The sequence below is a fragment of the Triticum urartu genome, chromosome 6 (assembly GCF_003073215.2).
Source record: "Triticum urartu cultivar G1812 chromosome 6, Tu2.1, whole genome shotgun sequence".
Classification (NCBI taxonomy): Eukaryota; Viridiplantae; Streptophyta; class Magnoliopsida; order Poales; family Poaceae; genus Triticum; species Triticum urartu.
In genome coordinates, this window is record NC_053027.1 from 436,934,458 (window position 1) to 436,941,927 (window position 7,470).

A 7,470-nucleotide genomic window follows, 5' to 3' on the forward strand; every position below is an offset into this window, starting at 1 on the left:
CCCAGGAAAGTGTGTCCGGCCAAATGGGATCGAGCGTGTTGGGTTATGTGGTGCACCCCTGCAGGGAAGTTAATCTATTCGAATAGCCGTGATCTTCGGTAACAGGACGACTTGGAGTTGTACCTTGACCTTATGACAACTAGAACCGGATACTTAATAAAACACACCCTTCCAAGTGCCAGATACAACCGGTGATCGCTCTCTCACATGGCGACGAGGGGAGGATCATCGGTTAGGATTATGCTACACGATGCTACTTGGTGAACTTACCATCTACTCTCTTCTCCTGCTGCAAGATGGAGGTTACCAGAAGCGTAGTCTTCGAAAGGACTAGCTACCCCCCTCTTATTCCGGCATTCTGCAATTCAGTCCACATATGATAGCCTTATTCCAGTTGATACCAATGCATACATATGTAGTGTAGCTCCTTGCTTGCGAGTACTTTGGATGAGTACTCACGGTTGCTTTGCTCCCTCCTTTCTCCCTTTCTATACCCGATTGCTGCGACTAGACGATGGAGCCCAGGAGCCAGACACCACCATCGATGACGACTACTACTACTCGGGAGGTGCCTACTACTATGTGCAGCCCGCTGACGACGACTAGGAGTAGTTTAGGAGGATCCCAGGCAGGAGGCCTGCGCCTCTTTCGATCTGTATCCCAGTTTGTGCTAACCTTCTTAAGGCAAACTTGTTTAACTTATGTCTGTACTCAGATATTGTTGCTTCCGCTTACTCGTCTATGATCGAGCTCTTGTATTCGAGCCCTCGAGGCCCCTGGCTTGTAATATGATGCTTGTATGACTTATTTTTTTTGTAGAGTTGTGTTGTGATATCTTCCCGTGAGTCCCTGATCTTGATCGTACATGTTTGCGTGTATGATTAGTGTACGGTCAACTCGGGGGCGTCACAAGTTGGTATCAGAGTCGACTGCCTGTAGGAATCCCCCTTCCACACTCCTTGGCCGAAGTCGAGTCTAGACATTACAAAACTTTTTACTAACATGGTTGTGTGTCTTACGGGCCCACGTCGCCATTTGGGTGGTATTAGGATCTTTTACTCCTCGATCTTTACTCTGGGACTCTAATCTCTCCCCTATTCGGGTTAAATGATTTTGCAAAAAGGACTAACTTTAGGTTCTCGAAAGACTTTCTCCCGGAGAACCCCTCACTCCAGATGATCGCTTGCTGCACCAGAAGATTCGGAAGATACTCTCCGAGGTTTTCCCGAGACCCTTGTGCCCACCGCCTTTGCAAATTCCCTACAACTGTTATATTATTATGGATAACTACATACATTTGTCCTTTCAATCCCATTGATCTTGTTATTACAAGATACCCCGAAAATTCTCTCTATTGTTCTGAGAATACCTTGTGCCTATTGCCTTGCAGTTCATTACCCACATGAACACCCCAACGGATAATTCCTCGCACTTACCGAGTATCCGCCCATCCCCAGTTGTTTATGTGTTTCACTAAGTTCTTCGAAATAATATTCGATATTCCGAAAATCCTTAGCAGCTTATTGCTCTTGAAATTCTTGCTTGCTTGCATTATGGTTAATCCCATAAGTATAGTAATCTTATGGGCATCCTTTGTTACTATCATTTTGAGTACATTGATTCAATATGTTGCAAATGCTCTCAATCCTCAATCAGATCCTAGGATTCATCCTTTCGGCTCAGACATCGCCTTAAACATGAGCTGGATCTCGACCAATCAAATTGATGTCGATTTTACCCCTAAGCTTACTCAAATTATACATCCTTAATCAGAGCGTTTGCTTCTGATCCTTTGATTTGAAAATCATAATCCCTTTGCATTTGAGCTCTAGATTAGTCAGTGTTTCTATAATTCAAAGCCCTTGCTTTGTTTTGTCCTCTGATCGTGTACCGATACTCACATCAGCTCCATTATGGACCAGCAGATCCTTTGTTGGGTTTTATCCAACAGCGTCCTTCATACTCAATAACCTTGTGGGCCTTCTCTCAGATACATAATGCCTTTAGTAAATTGTATCCTCTTCTTTCTCAACCATGCTCAGCTTTCGAGCTGGTGGTATTTACTATTGAAGCTTGTGGTATATATTTCCATGATACCCTGATGGGTTGAACCTATGCCTTCCTTAATATGTGTGAACTCGAAAGTTTTCACGAGTCATACACTTCTGGTATTTTGCCAGATAAAATTTCAACACTACAACTTCTTCGAAAGTGATAAGTGAATGAAAGGTTATGCATTGGAGAAGTGGGAGTCGACCTTGAACTTTGTGTTCATGCCCATGGACACAATGTAGATCTTATCATTAAAGCTTCTCTTAAATTAATTATTCCTTTGGTATAAGTTCATCTTATATCTGGGATCTGGCCTTTTGCAATCGTGGTTCCGACCATGTTCTCCTTTAAATACCATTTTGCGTGCAAGTTTAAGCGCTTGCCTTCTGTAGAGCAATACCCCAGTCCAACCTCTACTTTGATCTGTCTTCGAGTATTACCCCCTCTGGTATCTCGAGATTATCACGGAACTGCATAACTTCTTATGAGTTATTCTTCAAGTATTATTTCTCACAGATTCCAAAATTTTCCCTGGATTCTGAGTTGTTAGACACTCAAGGACACTGATAGTGAATCGAGTCTGTACTCCGATTCAATAACTATAAGTAATTTTCATTGCTTACGAGTTTAATAATCCTTCAAGTCATTCCTAGCCCGGTTGACTATATCATTATCGTGCTAAATTTTAACCACGCTACCTAGTCCAGATTCCTGGGTGCACCCTTCTATCATTGTTCAGTTGTCTATGTTTTCCCTCGAGCATACATCATTATATGATTTGATCCAACAAATGATATTTCCTTGTTCACCTAATTGTGGAAATCCATCCTTTGGAAATCTCGATGATTTGTTGCTGAGCCTATCAGCCACCTCCTCATCCTCTCCTTGGTTTACTGATGAACTCTTGTTTCAGAGCTCACTTCCATAGATCATTTCTGAGAATCTCACAATGTCATCTCGTCAAATTGTATTGCACCTTTTCTTCTCAGGCATCCTGAGTCTGAGGTATCCTGACACCAATCAAATCTGAATCTCGGTCATATATGATGGTTGGAACATATTTCCAAGAGTTATAACGTTGGTCTTTGTATGACCCGATAAGGTGGTGTCATACCTAGCCCACCTGGCCGGAGGCCCTATTGTCATAGTTCTTCCTTTTAGCAATATTGTCCATTCTTCCATGAGGAAATTGTAAGACTTATTCTATAAGTTGTTCCTGATGGATCCTTTTGTTTCCAAAGTCTGATCTTCACCTGTTGACCATGTCAATGCTATCTTGAAGCATGTCTATGGTGCTCCGATTTTCAACAGGAACATTTGAAGTCCAGTGCTAAATGTTTCCTGCTCAATTATCCAAACACCGCTGTATGGGTAATGTCATGAAAATTCTCTCCCCTACCTAAAGAGTTTTCTACATTATATCCTGACATGGATATCATGCTCTGCTTGTCCTTGGGAAGGATATACCCTTGAAATATGTGTTTAAACACATTTTCCTTTCCATTGTTCTGTTTAATCTGATAATCGTATTTTCCTTTCCATTGTTTGGTTTAACCTTTCTTAAGGTCTATATAATCTAAGCAGTATTATTCTCCTGCTTATGTAAACACCTCGGTGTACAACTCTGTCAGCAAGACCCTGTTACCATTGTTGATGACATTTCGGTAACACTGATGGACGAGAACTTTGCCTATTGGTCCGCCTCGTTCAACGAGCAGGAAAATGGTTCTCTTCATCCCTCTCCCTTGGTATCGACATCGTTGCCGACATAATCGACAGACTACCCTCTGACATGCCTTGCTATCATGACCATGCAAGATGTTACCGCTCCTCCTACTTTTATCCCACATGGTGGGCCCATAACCCATAGTTCCACAGGATCAAAACCTGACTCTCTTGTACACCCCCATTTTCCAAAGTTATTCCTCGCGCTTGACTTCGTATGTAATTCACGGGGTCACTATCCTAGTAATCTATTCTGGTATCAGACGCAATACTTATTCCCGTTGCTCTGGACCCCTTTCACACTTTGTTTCAAGCATCGAACGATTGCCTACCTGCTTGAAACTTCTCATGGTACCTCCTTACTTTACTCTCGATATTTTCTTAAGTTTCAGTTCGAGAGTTACTTTCCGCCACCTTCCCCGATGTTAGCTACCAGATAGTCTACCTTTCAGAGGTCCATTCTTCCGGTATACCCCCTTATTCTTTCGTAAGTACGACGGAGACCCTGAAGAAAGGATGCCTACTTCATCATGATGGCCTAACTAGAGAAATGAAGACATCAACGTAATGGATTGACCTCTTCGAGAAAAGCAACCAAGACCGAGGAGATTCGTTAGGATTATCTAACCAGGCCCTTTCCCCCTTACTCCCGGTCCTAAATCTCGGGACGAGATTTCTGGTAGTGGAGGAGAATTGTGACGCCCGGATAATTAAGCTACAGTAATTCCCTGCTAATGATGCCGTGTCACCACGGTTACTGTTGATAACCTCACGCTAGTTCAAAACGGATTCAAAATTCAAATTCAAAATATGGCAAACCACAAAAGTTTTTGAACATCAAAACTAAATTGTTCGGGTTGTGTCAAATAATGCATAAGTAATAATGGTGAAGAAACCTAAATTTAATAAAAGGTTTAAGTGTTCAAAATAATTAAAACAGAGGTTTAAATATTAAAATAAATGCCTTTTGAATTTTATAAAATATTAAACTATTTTAATTCGGGTTGAGAATTAATGCGGCAGTAGTATATTTAAAGGTATTAACTTAGGTACTAGTGATAATTTTTATAAAACTAAAATAAAAGGAAACTAAATAAAACAGAAAAGAGAAATAAATAAAAGAAAGGAAAAACTACTAAACAAAAACAAAAGAAAGAAAAAAAGGCTCCCGGGCCAACTGGGCCAAATGGCCCAGCTCGCCACCAGGCCGGCCCAACCATCTGGCCTATATGGCCGTTCCTCCCCCGTGACGTAAACCCCCACCGACACTCCCCCCTCTCTCCAATAATATCTCCCCCTCTCCCCCGACTGGATCGGGATCGTGGGAGGAGAACGTCACCGCCGAACGCCATCGCCCCCCATCGAGAACGGCGCACCGGTCCCGTCGCCAACGTCGCCCGTCGCCGGACCTCCCCGCCGGATCGCCGCCGTCCTCCTTGTCCTCCTCCCCAGGCTGCTTCCTCGCGCCTCACCGCCCCTGTCCTCGGCAACGAACGTGAGCCGCGCCCCCTCCCTCTTTCCTCCTCGGTCGCTATGTCGCTCTCCGTCGCCACACACTACCGCACGCGCCATCCCGCTCGCAAGGGCCGCTCGGCCTCCCTCCCCCGCCCCTCTTCCCGCTCGCGCTTCCGCGCGCCCAGCGACGACCGTCGCCCATGGCCACCTCCTTCACCGCGCGACCGCGCCCCCGCCACTGCTTCGCCTGCGCTGATACTGCTGCCCTCGCGCTCGCCTGCCTTGCCGTCCTGCTTCCGGCCTCACCCGCGTCCGCGCGCTCCGCTTTGGCCTCAGCCGCAGCCCCCGCGCGCTGCTCGCCGCCGCGGCCGCCCCTGCTTCGCCTCCGCCGCTCCGCGACCGGCTCCCCCGGGGCTCGGCCTCAACCCCGCGGTGCCGCGCCCCGCACCTGGCCACGCCCGTCCCGCCGTGGCCTCTTCCTCCCCGCCTCGCCCGCACAGCCAGCCGCCTCGCCTCCACTCGCGGCACCCCCTATCGCCGCCATGTGCCCGTGCCGCCCGCACGCTGCGCGCGCCCCGTGCGCCCGCGCCGTGGCTGGCCCCCTCCTGGCCGTGCCGAAGCGCGCGCGCCTGCACCTCGTGCTCCTTGCCTCACCCCTGATGCCTCCCTCCGCCGTGGCCTCCCTATTCCCTCCTGCCCGCGCCGCAGCTCAGCTCCCGCTTGCGTCGCACCGCCGTTCCGCCGTCCCCTTCGTCCCGCTGCCCGCCGGCTGGACCCCGCTCCGGCAATGGCCGGGTCGTGGCCACCGGACTCCCCCGCTCTGGCGCCCTGCCGGGTTCGGGCACCCGCACCGCCACACCGCCTGCACCCGCTAACGACCCGCCCTGGATGACCATGGGCCTATGACAAGTAGGCCCCGCCCACAGAACGTTTTTATATATAAATAAAAATAATAAAAATTAATTAATTAATTAAAGAATTAATTAACTTAATTAAATTTGATTAATTAAGTTAATCAATTAACTAAACTAATTAAACCTTCTTAGTTAGTCTTAGGCAATGACAGTGGGACCCACATGTCAGTTTGACTAGGTCAACTATCTAGTTGACTGCTGACATCCCCCTAACATCATGCTGACGTCATAATTGCATTTTGTAATTAAATTAATTCTGTTAATTCTAAAAATGAATTAAATCTTTAAAAATGAATATAAAATAATCCATAGCTCGGATGAAAAAACTTTGTACATGAAAGTTGCTCAGAACGACGAGACGAATCCGGATGCGCAGCTCGTTCGTCCGCCACGCATCCCTAACATAGCAAACACACAACTTTCCCCCTCCGGTTCACCAGTCCGAAAACGCGAAACACCGGGGATACTTTCCCGGATGTTTTCCCCCTTCGCCGGTATCACCTCCTACTGCGTTAGGTCACCCCTTGCGCCGCGTATCACCATGTTATGCTTTGTGTTGCTTTGATTGCTCTGTTATTTATTATGTTCCCCCTTCGTTACTTCTTTCCGGTAGACTCCGAGACTACTGCCGGTGTCCGTGTGTTCGACTACATTGAAGATGACCCCTCTCTCTTGCCAGAGCAACCAGGCAAGCCCCACTTGATCAACAAATATCGCCTACTCTCCTCTATACTGCTTGCATTAGAGTAGTGTAGCATGTTACTGCTTTCCGTTAATCCTATTCTCATGCATAGCCTGTCATTGTTGCTACAACTATTGATACCTTACCTGCAATCCTAAATGCTTGTATAGGATGCTAGATTATCATCAGTGGCCCTACACTCTTGTCCGTCTGCCATGCTATACTACTGGGCCGTGATCACTTCGGGAGGTGATCACGGGCATATGCTATATACTTTATACTGTTACATTACTTATGATATTGTTCGGAGATGGGGGCTGAAGGGGCAAGTAGCTCCATACCGGTAGAGGTGGGCCTGGGTTCCCGACGGCCCCCGACTGTTGTTTTGTGGCGGAGCGACAGGGCAGGTTGAGACCACCTAGGAGAGAGGTGGGCCTTGCCTTGGTCGGCGTTTGCGAATACTTAACATGCTTAACGACATCTTGGTATTTGATCTGAGTATGGCTACTGGCCTATACGCACTAACCATCTATGCGGGGACAGTTATGGGCACTCGACATCGTGGTATCAGCCGAAGCCTTCGTGATGTCAGCGACTAAGCGGCGCGCGCCAGATTGGAACGTAAGCTTGCTCTTGTATTAA